The 13,816-nt window shown below is 40.4% G+C and overlaps 1 protein-coding gene and 1 long non-coding RNA gene across 2 annotated transcripts in view; both read right to left on the minus strand.

Annotated features, from left to right (window-relative positions):
- The window catches only part of LOC311261890 (protein unc-13 homolog B-like), a gene marked incomplete at its 3' end in the record, with an annotated part of 83,642 nt that extends 83,115 nt beyond the window's left edge, over positions 1-527 (minus strand). The window contains exon 1 of the mRNA XM_084360903.1: positions 469-527. The remainder of the gene's footprint in view (positions 1-468) is intronic.
- A 4,569-nt stretch (positions 528-5,096) lies between these two features.
- On the minus strand, positions 5,097-6,516 carry LOC311260679. Its single transcript, XR_014623046.1, has 3 exons — positions 6,453-6,516; positions 5,944-5,973; positions 5,097-5,531 (listed from the first exon to the last, which is right to left on the minus strand). It is a non-coding gene; the product is annotated as an uncharacterized lncRNA (long non-coding RNA).
- Positions 6,517-13,816: the final 7,300 nt, after the last annotated feature.

Below are 13,816 nucleotides of genomic sequence, written 5' to 3' on the forward strand. Positions count from 1 at the left end.
GTTTATGATGGAGTCTCACCACACTGAACAACCCTTTGAGTTTGAGTAGCGGCAGACAGCTCTTTTACACGCTTTGATAAACTATACACTGCCTGGTGAGCACGAATCAGCAGATAGATAAAGAGTTACCAGCTGGCTGGTAAGGATGACATCAGGCAGAGTTAGATATTTTCCTCAAGGGTTGGTGGAGAGCAAAAACAGAGCTGTAAGCAATGATTAGTGGACTTGCATTCATCAGGTAGACAACATGACTGATTGAATCATAATGTTGCTCTGTGTCCACCTCTTAAAATGTTGCTGTTAACTGTAGCTAATTGGTATGCAAAAGATTGCAATATTTACATTTAATCTTACAATGGCTGTTAAGAAATCATCCCTTGTTTTTGCATACTGGTGCTTACATACTTGTGTAACTTAAGTTACATACTTAACGTACTTATAAAACAATGATCTTTTCCCAAATCTTACCTTAAGTACTTTTGGTGCCTCAACGAATGAAACCATAAAGTGGAAACGGACAACTTTTCCCCCCTCCAAGCAGTATTGTTGCTGCCGCTGCTGTTGCAAGGACAGCTGCATCACTTTCCGTGTTACTCAGGGAACCAACTCCCAACAACACAGGACAAACCATGAGTTTATTCATTATTTAGTTAATAATAGAGACATGAAAGCAGATAGAAATGGTGCCAAGCTGCCAGCCTCCCAAGAGATTTAGTGCCCAGTGGCTGACAAAATAGCTTCGTGGAAACATGGTTTATAAGGAATCAATTTAAATGCAGATGGTGTCATTATTCATTACATTGAGCAATTTACATTTACTTCATGATGGCAAAAAAGCTGTCTATTGGCAGTTTAACCAAAGTCCAGCAACAGACAAACCTCACTCTCTGGCTACTTTACACCGAATTACCTACAGTGCTGTGTGTTAGTTATCGGAAAAGACCGAGATTGTCAACAGGAAGCTTCGCTAAAGAATTTCTACTGACAGAAAATCTAAGGAAGAGGAACAAAGTGCAGCACTGCCCACACTGCTTGACTGACAGGAGATTTTTCTATAGCGCTCCGTGCAGAGACACCCAGCAATTAACGCTTAATACCACAGACAGACTGCATAAACAACAAGAATAGAACTATTTTAAGGGATGACTGTTTTTCAAAAAGAGGACGACAACAAAATGTTGGTCGAAAAATAGATGGTATTTTCCTCAAATTAAAATCTACACCCACTCCACTACTACATCACCGTCTGTCATTTATTCTGGCCATTATGAAATGATTAATACAGTTTGTCAAATCATTGCCACACTGTTTTCTCTCCAGACAGTTTTCTTCTAACTTCAGAAAGCTGAGCAGAAAGAAACCTCTCCTCACAATTCCTCACAAGAAAAATACTGTGATCTTTTTGGCAGATTACATAGAAAACATCTTCTTGAATGACTTCTTACAAATAAACTAAGTTGACTCTGGAGGAATTGACAGACAGACTACAAGTCAGACAGCACAGCGCTGAGAAAGGGCTGCCTCATTACACCAACGCCACTGCCTCGTTGTCAGGGATTCCTCTGTATTCATTAGGCTGCAGTGGCCCATCGCAACAAGATGACAACGACTACTGATGAGCAATGCCTCAGCTCTAAATATACAACACACCTGAAGAAGAGAGGCCTATTTGTTAAGCTTAAAGGAATAGTTCACTCTAGAACGAAATTCAGTCATTATTGACTCACCCTCATGCTGATGAGAAGTTCGGTGTAGTTTCTTATTCCTCAAAGTGCAGCTGGAGACCCGCAGGGGTACCTCTCGCAGCAAAAATCCATCTAACGGGCGTCAATGGTGTCCGAGACGAAAAGGTTCATAAAACTACACAAAAACTTTGTAATATTCCTCCATACTGCTCGTCCGCTGCAATCCAAGTGTCCTGAAGTGGCGACATCTAGACATCCATCCAAAATGTACTAACTGATGCTGTTTCGAGTAAACTCTGGATGTCTGAAACTACACCGGACGGCATGAGGGTGAGTCGATAATGACTGAATTTCATTCTAGAGTGAACTATTCCTTTAATGATTTATTATGACATGTACAGGCCAATTTTTTTTACTGCCTAACAGTGGCAGACTCTGGATATTTAGGGTGCAGGGAAAGCCGCACCAGCTGTATGCTGTTGGGCACCAGCGCACAGAAAGTCAAGATGTATTTATAGTGAAGAGAGGGCACTTCACTACGCTTTCTCCACTGGAAGGGCACCCTAGAGAGCACTATATCATGTTTTATCTACCATAGGGGCATCCAAGAGGGTACTTTCACACATTTTTTTTCGAACATGGGGGCCAACCCCCCCTGCACCACGTTTGTGTTTCTAATTCACATTTCCTGCCAGGATTGTTTTTCCAAAGCAGTTTGAGAGTCAGACAAGTTTCACTCTGATTAAAACCCCCCTTCTCAAACCTCTTATCCAGAGATTTGCGCGTACAGTAAGTGGTGTCATGACACAAAAGGTCAACAGCTGGTTTTCAACCAAATACTGAACAGCTGATATTACTGAGTTGCATCCCTTAGACTGAAGGAAAAGGAAGTATTCAGTTTCATTCAACTGTGTAGTTTTTTGAGAAGAAATTCAAACTCAGAATTTTAATATTTACAATATTGATGAGGTAATAATACAAACTCAGAAATATTTATTTCTTCCATAACTGAATAAACAAGCTGTTCTCAGAGGAAAATAAGCCCACCAGAACTCTGTTTGAAGCTAGAAAGTTGGCAGGGTCCACGGTATGAGATTGTGCTGTCCTTTAAGGTCAGTTTGTTTATTCACTTTATTCAGTCATGAAAAAAATGGTTTGTTTGTTTGTTTATGCATAAAAAAATCAGTCAAGATGAAGATCTTTTTCTTCTGATTAAAATTTCGTCCCCAAAACTACATAGTGCACATTTACATGAACTGCTAGCCTTGCTGTCGAATGATCACCTACCACATGAACTTCCTAATTGGCCTCTGACTCTGTGATCTCTTTCCTTTGAGTCATTATTGAAGACGTTAGAGGAGAATTCATTTTGTCATGTTGATCAAAAATCTTATGGTCATTTTGGGATCTTACTCGATGTCTACTTAAAGGTTCAGTTGACCAAAATAACCAAAGAAATGAACATATTGTACCACTAGAGTCTAGCGTTATAAAGCCATGCAACCTTCTGTCCATATTTTTTTTTTTTTTCATTAATAAAAAGTCTTTGTCATTTTGTTTTTATTCAGTTCACCTCCACTGTATTGGGATGGAAGCAGATATCTCAAAGACTGGGCAAATTAAAAATGACAAGCATAGCATTAAGGTTTACTACATAGCTGGAAAAACTGTTGGACGGTTGAAAAATGGGACGACAACTTTGATCTGAATCAGTTGTGGGGCAAATATGCTTGGCCTGAAAGTGGTGCCAGAGGAAAGGCCTAGGATTTTTACCTAAATCAGAAGAGTTTATAATCCATACAGTGACCGTTTCAGGACGGCTCAAACAGATCAGCTCTGTATTGCCAGACTTGGCTGAATTTTGCCTCAGGGATCAATGTTAGCATTCAACATTTGCACTAATCTGAAAGTGCTTTTGTGGCTTATGAGAAGTGGACAATTGTTTGAGGGTTCTGACCTGCTTGTGGTGCTAGATGAAAAAGCTGGGAATCAACAAAGTGAGTCAGTCAAGCCACAGTGATAGACAGCATGTCTAAAATCAGGATAACGTGCCTTAAATCTTTTAAAGTGACACATATACCAGCCGACATCTCTCAGGGGTCGTCAAGCAGTGGGGTTTCAGGAGGGCCTTGGGACAGAAACCAGCTCCCCCAGGCAAAAAGAATCTATTGCTTCTTATTATTAAGATAAATCAGATCATGTTTCCCAAACTGGGGCATGTGCCTGACCTGAGACTAATAATCATGTCACATGACAGAAATGCAGTCTGGGTATGCTCACTATCACTAACTTGACTGGGTGTTACAGACCTGAGGAAAAGTAGGTGTGTTGTTTTAGGTTGTATTGATCTATTTGTTGTGAACTTTTCGAGCAGTGCTTTGTAAATATATATTTCCGTCCACGCCGTTTTATTTTCTCTTCTTCCTCTTGTTTTTTCACACAAACACTAGTATACTCAATCTTAGTCCTTTTCTGGTTTTGTTCATATTTCTGACATATGATGTTTGTATTATATATCATACAGGTTTCTGATCATCCGGCACTGTGCTGAGATGACTCCTCAAGCCGCTCAAGTCTCAGCACAAGTGCACTTTGGTTTCTGCCTTTATTAGGGGCCAATTGATGTGTTTTTTTGGGACGAGGCCAATTATTACTTATCAAGGAGACTGTTAACCGATATTTGTGTCATGAATACTTACACACAGAATGCAAATACTACACAGCAAAAAAGCGACATCATGTTTTTTGTGGACAAGGTGGATTTTTCTGAGCTTTCGCAACGTGAATGAAGGCATCAACCAATCATGTTGTGCAAAAGGGATGTCACTTCACAACTTATGAGAATGTCAGACCTTTGATTGTTTGTTTGTCATCACTCTGTATTATATGACAAAGGACTCAGAATTATAAAGAAAACATGACAAAGGTGAAATGGGATGAGTGACCTCTCTGCACAGACAGACTGCTGTAAATGTGGGATTTACTGATGGGGAACTGAAGCTGTTGTATCCACCTGCAGTCTCTTCAAATCCACCAGACTACTTTGATAGAAACAGTAATTTTACCGTGCAGAACTTGGGTACTGATTGACGGCAATCTCAATTGGTGAGCTTGTTTGTAACTTTGGTGTTTTAACATGTTAATACGTCATTACAGATCGTACTGGAGACAGTCATCTCTGCTAAAGCTCTGCAGGATCTCCTTTTACAGGAAGCTGAGCAATTTTGTTTGGTATTACAAATTAGTTTAATAACTCTATAACATTCAAAGGGACAATTGCTACTAGTAGTAATTCAGGAGAACTACAGATAAATGAATTAAAGGACATTTCTACAGTAGCAACACCATCACTCATGTCCTGTTTTATGAACCCAGGGGAGGCCAATCAAATCTCCTCCTTCCGCTCTGAAAGTCTGCCCTGCAATCGGAGGCCAGAGGCAGCCAGTGACAAATCATCTCCTGTATCTGGAGTCTGTCTCTGTCTCCTAAAGACACTAAGGGATTTGTCTCCATCTTCTCCTTTATGCCCGGATGACAAGTTGTCATTTCAGGCTAGCAGGTGGCCTTTTGTCTGTGATGCTCTATTGATTTTCTCCTCTCCTCCTCTGGTTTGACTTTTCATTCTCCCACTCGCCGCTGTTGTTTTCCCCTCATCATCGCCTGGAGGGAAGGTGGGACCAACAGCTGCAGCCAGCGAAGAGGTAAAAAAACAAAAAAGACGCAGAGAAAGAAAGGTGGACGGGAAGACGGAGTTCCACTTCAGGTGTTCTCCTCTGTGACAAATCTATTGTGGATATCCAAGTACATGTCCAAGGGGAGACTCAAACATGGCCGTTGCAAGAAACACTGCACAGGGACAAGAACAAGACTCTCACCTTAACACTAAAACAACACTTTGTTCAAACAAAGCTCAGCTAAATTTTATGCTACAATTCCCCATTCCTGAAGGACAAAAAGGTCAAAGTTGATTCTCTGACTGTGTTTTGCTATGTTTTTCTTAAAGAGAGATTAGAGAGTAAACATGTAGCCATCTCTAAAACAGAACAGACATCCTCAGCGAATGCCTAAAACTTTTAACAAGCCAACAATGTCGTTCAGTCTTTAGGCCACCTCCTCGAGACTTACTGTAAAAATCACATCTCTAGCTATTACTCAGATGAAGAACAAGGTTGTCATCCTTATCTTCCTTTATCATCATGCCGACACCTCTCAATGTTCAAACATCAACAGATATTTAGTGTGATGTGTTCACTCTTACCTGGAGGCCCATGTAGTTTGGCTTTTTTCACTGAAAAGGAAATGAGAAAAGACAGATTAGTCACAAGGTAAGTATATTTGTTCTGTTGGTCTTGTTGTTGCTGGACCATTCAACTCCTTGATGAAAATTATAGTTTTATGAACGCCCGAGGATTGTTTTATATCCCGTCTCACCTGCACACATGCTGAAGACAGAAGGGATTGTATTCTTGCTACTAACAGATCAGTAAACAATCATCCTTAATGAAGAAAATTACATTTGGAACACAATTCTTATCACATACAGTGAACCAGAGCCACTGAATCAGAATTATTTTCTAAATCAGTGTTTATGGTCAAACGCTTTCACTTCCCCTCTTCCAACAAATACTGAGGGATCGTCAATGCCTTTAGCTAACAGGGTAATCATCCATTTGAGTTCCAGAAGTGGTGAACTAGCTGGTGGATGGAGGTATGAACCCAAAATAAAGATACCCTTGCTCTTTGTCTGTTGAATGTTTAAACACTTACTTCATCTGATAGTATTTCGGCACCGCAAGATTGTTTCTTACTGCCCGAAAGCGGTCAAAAATCCCTTTAAAATCACAGCAGACATTGTCAGTCACAGGTGTCTCTAATAACATTGTTGACTGCTGTATTGAACTGCTGGAACAGAGCCATCGTTAATGTTGATAGTAGCACCTGGGCTTCTCCTGCCATCTGCTGTGAGACACATTTTCTTTGTGGGATATACCATATTCAATTTATGAAATATTTTTGTCCTCCAAAGGCGGGCACGCCATGACCAGAAGAAGTTTGAAGCCACTGCTGTAAACACATTTGTTTTAAGCTAGCATTGCAGTTAGATAACAAAGTAGTTCTGTGCCTCAGAAACGGGCGAAAAAGTCCCCAAAATATTGTGAAAATTGTGTAAAAATTAAGGAATCTTTCAAGAATTACGTTAAACATTAGCAGTGAGATCTCACACACAATGCCACACAGAAGGTCTTGAAATGCCAGAGTGCCTTGAAATGTCAATGTGTGCTGGGCTTTAGGCTAAAAGTGAGTCACTGATATTGATCGAAAATGCAATTAAGCCCCCAGAAGATGTTTTATTGTCATTTTACTATGCAGCACGATAAAAGTTGATCGCCTTTTTAAGGTAATTTAATTATTCAAATCAGGTTTAAATGCATATTGTCACTAAAGGTGATCAATACATTTATTCAATCACAGCCCAACCGTGTGAGACGTGATGAAAGAGACCAGACAGAGAGAGAGAGAGAGAGAGAGAGGGAGATCATTAACAGGTCATTTGTCTTGAGCTGTCAGCACAGCTTGCCTTGTGTGTCACTCGTGCCAGCTTGGCAGAGGCTCACAAGAAGCCCAGTGGCCTCGTTGGTCGCGTTCCAGGTTCTGTCAATACCTGTGTGAATGGTCTGACGCTGTGAGAGAGACTCACAATGACGCTACAGAGAGTCGAGGGGGGAAAAGAGAAGTTACAGAGGTGGCTTGCATTGCAAATGTTTTTTCAGCAGCACAGAAGCTGGTGATCATAGAAATGTTAGAGGAGTAGTAGAGGCAGCAGCTTGACTGCAGGTTGTTACTTGTCACTTTCATCATAAAGGTGACATTAATCTATAGAGGTGACATTATAGTATAAAACTGAGTGTTTACAGGATGTAATTTAAAGAATATTATACATCTAAGAGCAATGTGAAAGAAGGGCAGGACGGAGAGGAAAAGGCACAAATACAAATCATGGGCAGCTCCATGGATTTTTCAACAACAGCAGTTATGCTACAGAGATCTCGAGCCGGTCCTCATCAGAAAAACGGCTGTGAGCAGATTGAAAAGTCCATACAGTGAGTAGGTCGGGGACAGATGTTTCATTGTGAAACCAGAAGTCAACGATGAGTCCTTTTAACTTGTGCAGTAAGTGACGTCATGTACATAAGATAACATAAGTTACTTAGGTATCGTAGGTACACTTGTGACAGAAGTTACAAAGACAGCGCTGTGGTTCAAACCTAAACCATGATGTTTTCCTAAACCTAACCATGTAGTTTTCTATCCAAACTGCAACTGTGAAGGTCTGGATTATTGTCTATACAGTTGTTTAGGTATCAGCCAGATAAAGGATCAGTGAGTCAGGCAGACAAGACTAATATTAACTAAACAATCCCTCTGTCCCTGCATGCTCTCTGATACTAGGGGATGGAGAGGGGGGGTGGATTGCAAGTCATTTCCCATTTATCTCTCCCCTCATTTCCTGTCATCCCTCTGCTATCAGCTGTCTAATAAAGGCATAAAATACCCACAAAAATATAACACAATATAGTTGATCACTTTAAGATTTTATATCACAGATAAGACATTTTTGATTCTACAAGTAAAATCTCAAAAAATAACTTGAAAAGGAACTTGTTTGTCTGGAGAGAGAAAACATTTGTGTATCATCTGCAAAACATTGAAATGTGCCATCATGCTGATTCATTTCACAGAGGAAACATTTATAAAGAATAGGGCCGAGGATGTTCCCTGAAGGAAGACTGTGGTCAATATCAAATGTTTATGACAAAAAACTACTACTAAACTGTCATCTGGTGGACATGGATTTTGTGAATGAGTTGAACAACAGGGTTCAGTCCTGCACATTTATTTTTCTCAGCAAAATGAAAGATGTTGTTCAGGCATCTTTGCCCACTGCTTGTAAGCTGTTCATGCAGCAAAAAATGTAAAGTGTGTGAGAGAAATGTCAAATCCTGTTTAAAATCCCTCACACTAAAAAGACTGTGCAGAGCACTTAGGGACAGACTAAGTGGATACAAATGCTTAACACCTGAATGTTCCCCAGAGAGAAGCTGTGTAAGGACACTGATCTGTTTGAAGCTACTTAATGTTTCTTAGGTGTTATATTTACAAGCAAATGGACAGTTTAGTTTAATATTATTTATCCCAGTGGGGCAATTTATTGTTTTCGGTTAAGTGGACAGTGAGGTCAGACTTTGAGAAGCGTCACTGAAGCTGCTGGGTATGTTCTGTCTTGCTTTAATTTGTGTTGAGATGTTTTACAAGCCCCATGAGAGGGTTTTGTCTCACCACCTTGTGATTTGATGTCATCCTTTATGTTTTACCACCGAGCAAATGAGTAAATAACAGGCTCCCTCCTGTCCCTGTCAAGGCAGACAGTAAAGCTTCCAGGCGAAAGACAAGCAAACTGCAGTTTACTGTGAGGTCAACAAATGCTCTTCTCAGCAAATAAAAGAAAGACAAGAATGGGTCTGACAACCAACAATGTCACATCAATCATATGCCACCTGTTGAACTGGAAGCGCTGCAGAGGCAAAGTGCTGCTCTCAGCTCTCAGCTCAGTCATACATTTCCAAACGACAGCAGACAATGCAAATGACTTGGCTCACGCATACTTTTCAGTGCATTTCATCACTGAGCGGGGACAAAAATACACATTTTCTATGTTTTTTAAGAGTTTGACTCTGTGAAATTGCCATTTCGCAAACGAGAGATGCCAGCTGCTCTGATAAAATGCATCACACAACGTATTTTGAGCATCAAGTGGGTTATACTGGTCACACATCATCCAGCAGCGCATCAAATTCAAAAGCACACAGAGCTGAAAAAATCGCAGATTCTTCATCATTGCTGCAGCATTTTTGTCAGAGCTCTGTAAAGCTCCTGTAAATATCAAGAAACACCCTTCTGATGGGATGATTCTCCACAGGCAAACGTTTTAGGGTGCCCCGTCAAAAAATAGGACAGGTGTCTGAGGTAAAGTGAGTAGCAAGCTCAGACATTGAATGGATGTGAGTTATGCTAGTCATGGTGTTCAAACTGTAGTGGCATGACACATGACGTGTGTGAGGATGTCATATTATTCATACTATACTGTATAAAGATAAAATAACTATAAGCCTTGTGTGAGTCCTGTTTTGAGCATTTTGTGAGCAGGTGAATTGTAACTAAGGTTTTTACAGAGCAAGTTACCGCTGGAACTTTTTCATTTATATTTTTTTCCTTTCAGAGTTGCACAGGCACGTAGTTTTAAATTATTACAAGTTGATAAAGATGCATTCAAGTGTAGTTGTGTAGCCTGGGGAAAAAAATGTCTTCTTTAACATAGCTTGTAAATACAGCGTTTTGCAACTACTTCTCAAATGCTGTCAAACTGGACGATGATAAATCATTCTGAACTAATAAGAAACACCTCTATACATGAAGATTACTAATCTGCTCTTACTTTTAAATGTGCCTCATGTTTGGTCTCAGTAATTCTCTTAATTGTTGATAAAAAATATTAATTTCATTTAATTTTATTTTTAATTATTGTCATCTGTTGTGCCTGGTCACATGTCAAAATTATTCAAATGTTAAATCAAATGCTGGTGGGCTTCGACACATGAACATGGAGTGGAGTTGCAGTCATTCTGATACAGAAAATAATACAATGGTCAGTGTCACATCCCTCAGAGAGAGTAAGAGGACAAGCCTGATCAGAAGTAGTAAAGCAGGCCACATATTAGACACGTGTCCGCCGGACTGATTGTATGCGAGGATGCGTGCTGCTAGTGACAGAGCAGTTTGGCTGGTGGGATAATCCCTCAGAGCTAATGCCCTAAGCGGGGCTGAAATCTACCAGACCCTGCTGTATTGTACTGTGGATGAATAACAAAGAGAACATGTTGTACATCAAGGAAAGCAAAAACACTTTTGGACTGGCAAGATTTAAGATTTGACCTTACGGAGCATGCAACTCTTTTGGCACTGCTCTAAAGTGATGAGGAGAGCCATGGTGGGTATTTGTGTAAAACAAATGATGCTGATGCTCACGTGATGAGTCTTGGATTGGACTAAACCTGCTGCTGCTGCTGCTGCTGCTGCTACTGAGAATTATGTCATACACATCTGCAACGTTTCAGAAGCTCCTGGCTCAAATTAAAGTTGATTCTTTATTGATTAAATTGTAATCTTAAATTTTTGAGTCAAACAACTTAATTAAGCAGCTTCAATAAGCATGCTAAAGGTCACCCTCGCACTGATTTTCACAAGAGGGATTGAAGATGTTTCTCCTCACTTATTCATTTAAATAAATCTTCTGTGTTTGTGTAAGACCTGTCCAATCAATGTGGCTTCTGCTATGTCTGAGTTCATTTGAGTGATGTTGCAACGTTCCAACATATCAATTAATTTTGTAAGTCTAATGAAGTATTCGTGACAGGTACAATGAAAGCAAAAACAAGCCAAAACTACAAAAAATACTCAAAGGGTAATAACCAGCTATTATCCTTTGAGTAAGTCAAAAAGTGTGCTTATCCAAAAATAATCAAATAGAGAAGAAAAAAGTGACACAACCCTTAATTACTAGTTTGTCGCTTGTAGAAATGATGTTAAGTGCAAAAAAGTGGACAAAATAGTCGGGAAAGTTACGTTTAAAAGTCGGCTTTCAAGTTTAACAAGCACCTGTAAAATGTGTGACAGTTCTGTGGGAAGATCCACTCACAGGATAACATATTGAGCATATTATGTCCTCTATCACACTTACTTGCTTCTGCATTGAGGTTATTGGAGTACAAAACCCAAAAATGACACCACCGGTGAATGCAAGTGTTTGAAACTCAAGCCAATTTTTAGCCGGACTTTGAAGAAGTAATCACAGTGGACAGTATCACAAAGCCAAAATGATTATGTCATTTCCACTGTGCACCTATGACATTCTCCTCTTCATTAGGTTGATGTTCCGACTGCGAACCCTTAATGGCTGCCTCGGTGGCTCTGGTCTGATCTCTTTGAAGTGCCATGTGAAAGTGCAGCTTTGAAGCTCAAGGGTGGAAATAGTGACGTTTTTGTGCCTCTGAAGCCTCAAATACACGTAGAGAGATGACTCTCCAGCTTGTTCAGCAGGAGTCTACATTGATGACACCAGGCCACATACGGTGAGAGCTTCTTACTTTGTCTGTGTCTGAACATTTCAAAGAACGGTTTGGAGGCGAGATTTGAAACAAGAGCAAGGCAAAGGTGAACACATTTTTTTCTCTTACAACTAAGTTATTTAATTAAAACTCTTCGCAGGTGCGACTCCACACTCTAGTCTAATCAGAAAAATGACCAAATACAGTAGGTTGGCTTTTTAAAGCAACGTATTAGAACCCATATTAAATATGGGTCCTAATACGTTGCTTTACTTTACATTACTTTAATTAGTATGGTAGCAAAGGAGGAAGTCAGTATAGAGAGCAAAAAGCCAGTATAGAGAGAAGGTCTGGGATGGATGGTTGGGTCAAACAAGCACAGGACTTTCACCAAGGAGGCCACTGTTTGTGTCCAGTATGAAAGCGAATGTCAACAGTGAGTAATTGTCACAAGGTTACAAGCTTACAAGGTGTGAAGCAGTTTAGATGAGCTGCTCAAGAAAGCTGCAAGCAGCAAAACAGGAGGCCAAGACATTTCATTTAAATCCTCAAAGTCCACCTCATGGTGATAATTGACGAACCCCTCGGGGGATCGCTCAAATCAGTAAAATTAATCAAATGAACACCATGAATCTCTGTACCAAATTTTGTGCCCGTCCATTCTTGTGTCAACCTATTTCACTGGATATGTGTCAATTCTGACCTGCTGGTGCAGCTTGAGGAAAATTGAAGAGATCACCGTCGTTGTCGTTGGGCTTTATACTCTGGGCACCCTTGATATATGTAGCAATTTCATCACAATCCAGCAAGTAGTTATTGGATTAGATTAGATTTGATCAAAGTGGTGGACCGGCCAACAGAACACCAGACAAACCGACTGACATTGCTATTCATGAAGCCATGCCACTGTCTTCATTACAGTGGTAAATGTGACAAACTACCTGCTGGGTTTTTAACTTGATGTTGTTGAAGTGTCTCTGAGAAAATTCCTACCAGCTAATGTGGACTGTTAACCTCTTGATCTCCTGGTGAAGTAGGTGTGCAAGAGATTTCCCTGCAGGTACTAATAAAGTAAAACAGTACTCATTAAGACGCACTTTAATCTCGTGTTCTTCAATCATTCATTTCTCTCAGGTCCGCTGAAACCTAAAAAAATCTGCTGAACAGGAGCAGAACATCGGACACGCTCAGCAGGCAGACAGACGTGGACTAGAGCAGTGTCATTACAAGGGGCCAGACGGTGGCTCTATTTTTAGCTCCAGTCCTTCGACTCACGGTGGGTTTGAGTGTGTGGAGGTTGGCAACCTTGTGGCCATGTCATTAACACCCTCTCACTTCCATTAAACGACAGCCCCTGCAGACCTCGACAAGCCAACGTTATAAATGTGTGTTGTAAACCGACTGAGGGTGTGTTTGAGCTTCTAACTTATGCAATTAAGCTAACGTCCATCCTCCTGACAGTGAAGTTATGTGGACAGTCTGCTCCCTCATAGTGGACACAAAAAACTTTCAAAAGCAAAACAATATAAACAGCATGATACTACTAATGCCAACAAGCACTGAACTGAATGGTGGAAGATCTATCAGCTCACAGATAATGTGGTATTGACGTATATATAGGTGGCTACCTGCAGAAAAAGTCACTCAGGACATCTTGTTCACAATCCATATGTTTTCATGTGTTTTTGTCAAAATAAGAGCCATATCCAAAACTTTATATCACAATATTGTATAAGTATGTCACTGCTTACGGCAAAGATGACATGCAACCACATTCAAATCCTTTGGCTCGTCATTTTCTCCCGTTTTAAATCCCAAAATTCGACTTTACAAAAAAGAAACTACATCCTCCACGTCTGCATGTTAAATTGCTGCGTGCGTATCGCTACATCAGGACAATTAACCTGAAGTAACCTCCCAAATATCGGTGGCCATGGCTTCTGCTGCCACAACAGCTCTGTGTGCATT

This window comes from Pagrus pagrus, assembly GCF_965226575.1.
Source record: "Pagrus pagrus genome assembly, chromosome: 8".
Taxonomy (NCBI): Eukaryota; Metazoa; Chordata; class Actinopteri; order Spariformes; family Sparidae; genus Pagrus; species Pagrus pagrus.